Here is a 2,884-nt window from a genome sequence, read left to right as displayed (position 1 = left end):
CGAGAGAGCGAGCGAGAGGGGGGAGAGAGACGAGCGGAGCGAAGGGGGGAAGAGAGCGACGAGAGGGGGGAGAGAAAGCGGCAGGATGAAGGGGGGAGAGCGAGGACCAGGAAGAGCGACGAGAGGGAGAGAGAGACGCGAGCAGTGAGAGGGAGAGAGACAGAGAGCAGAGTAGGGGGGGAGAGAACGTAGAGACGAGCAGAGAGAGCGTGAGACGAGACGAGCAGGGGGAGAGAGGAGCAGAGCGAGAGGGGGGAGAGAGAGCGAGCGAGAGGGGGGTAAGGAGGGGGGAGAGAGGGGAGGTTATAGGGATGGTGTTATATGAAAGATGTGGAACTCCTCTCGGATCTGAATGGACTTGGGTCGTAAAAGACAAATAGATGAAAAGTCAAAAAAACGTATTTTAATAAAGCACTTGGCTGTGTTTCCGTGACAACTGTGGAAACAAAAACCTCAACAGATTTAATGAAGATGAAGAGAGACCTTCACAACAGGCTCCATTTTCCCACAGACTTTTTCAGCATCAGATTACAATGGCACGTTAGGTGGTCAGCTTTACCACAGACCTTAGCTTTGTTAAATATGTCCAATTCTCCCACATTGGCTGACTCAGAGAGGGTTTGATCGAGAGCCAAGGTACTGAAGCTACAGAGACGACCCACAAGCAGACGAGACGGGATATTGCAGGGATGGGCTTTTGCAGCAGACAACCACACTGGGTTCCATTCCTATCAGCTAAAAACAAGAAGAAGCAGCTCACCAGTGGGCACGCCATCACCAACACTGGACAATTGAGGAGTGGAAAAAACATTGTCTGGTTCTGATGAATTCCGGTTCCTGTTGTGTCATGCAGATGGCAGAGTCAGGATTTGGCGTAAGCAGCATGAGTCCAAGAACCCATTCTGCCTGGTGTCAACGGTACGAGCTTGGTGGCGGTAGTGTAACGGTGTGGGGGAAGTTTTCCTGGCACACGTTAGATCCCTTGATACTAATTGAGCATCGTTTCCATTTTCAGCCCGGTACTAGATGGGTGTACCTAATAATATGCCATCCAGCTAGAGTGCAGCATTAATAAACAATGTACAGGAGAGACAGTGCTAAATCTTTCTCTGCGGGAATCTTCACTGCATCAGTGAGAGGAGTGTACAACGTCAGATTCACACATCTCCTTAAAGATACACGGATCTTTGACAACGGGGAATAACCACAGCACCTTCAGTAGTTTCCTGCTCTTCCCTTTGTAAAGGGAGGCACCAAGCTGTAATCCTCTTTGATGTGAGTAGTGGGATTAAAAGCCCCAATTGTTCCTCTCTAACTAATAAATGGGCATTTTATATTTTTTTGTCTCCAGATTTGTGTCGTTGACATTTGTGAGGCACAACATTTCACACAGCTAGGACAGAAGTGTTTTTTAGCTAAGTGCCATTGCCGATGGCCCCAGCGGCCATTTCCAATATGGCCGCCAACCAGCTGCACAGGGCCATAGTGGTCAGGATTCACATCTCCATACATGAAGGCCAACGACGGCTTAAAATGTTGGAGGTGGTGTGGAGAACATCAATATGTCATATACAGCGCATTCAGATCCTTGACTTTTTCCACATTTAGTTATGTTACAGCCTTATAATAAAATKGATTAAATAAATCAAATATCCTCAATCTACACACAACACCCCGTACAGACAAAGCAAAAACTGATTTCAAATTTAAAAAAACAGAAGTACCTTATTTACATAAGTATTCAGACCCTTCGTTATGAGACTCCAAGTTGAGCTCAGGTGCATCCTGTTTCCATTGATCATCCTTCAGATGTTTCTACAACTTGATTGGAGTCCACCTGTGGTAAATTCAATTGATTGGACATGATTTGGAAAGGCACATGCCTGTCTATATAAGGTCCCACAGTTGACAGTGCATGTCAGAGCAAAAACCAAGCCATGAGGTTGAAGGAATTGTCCGTAGAGCTCCGAGACAGGAATGTGTCGAGGCACAGATCTGGGGAAGGGTACCAAAACATTTCTGCAGCATTGAAGGTCCCCAAGAACACAGCGGCCTCCTATCATCCTAAATTGGAAGAAGTTGGACCACCCAGACTCTTCCTAGAGGCTGGCGCCCGGCCAAACTGAGCAATTGGGCGGAGAAGCCTTGGTCAGGGAGGTGACAAGAATACCCAATGGTACTCTGACAGAGCTCTAGAGTTCCTCTGTGGGAGATGCGAGAGAACCTTCCGGAAAGGACAACCATCCTCTGCAAGCACTCCACCAATCAGGCCTTTATGGTAGAGTGGCAGACAGAAGCCAACTCCTCATTAAAGGCACATGACAGCACCGCTTGGAGTTTGCCAAAAGGCACCTGAAAGACTCTCAGACCATGAGAAACAAGATCTGAATGCCAAGGGCACGTCTGGAGAAACCTGGCACCATCCCTACGGTGAAGCATGGTGGTGCAGCATCATGCTGTGGGGATGTTTTTCATAGGTTTTCATTTTATTTGTATAAATTAGCAAACATTAAAAAAAAAAAAAAAATTATTAACTGTCTTTGCTTTGTCATTACTGGATAGTGTGTAGGTTTGAAGGGGAACAAAATATTGAATCGATTTTAGAATAAGGCTGTAACGTAACAAAAATGTGGAAAAAGTTAAGAGTCTGAAACTTTCCAAGGCGGAAAATGTATTGTTTAAAAAGACGTGACATAAGTTCGTTAGTACCTTGTCAGCGTATTTCATCTCTTTCTCCTGCGGTCCTTCACCTTGCTGCACTCCTCCTGTTGTCTCTTCTCCCTGACGAACACGCACTGCAGGACACAATACAGAGGTAGCAGCAATCATAAACACGCTTTCTCACACAACACAGGAACACAGCAACAATCACATTTCTGAAAAT

Source organism: Salvelinus sp. IW2-2015, linkage group LG27, assembly GCF_002910315.2.
Source record: "Salvelinus sp. IW2-2015 linkage group LG27, ASM291031v2, whole genome shotgun sequence".
NCBI lineage: Eukaryota > Metazoa > Chordata > Actinopteri > Salmoniformes > Salmonidae > Salvelinus > Salvelinus sp. IW2-2015.
Note: the sequence above shows the minus strand (reverse complement) of the source record.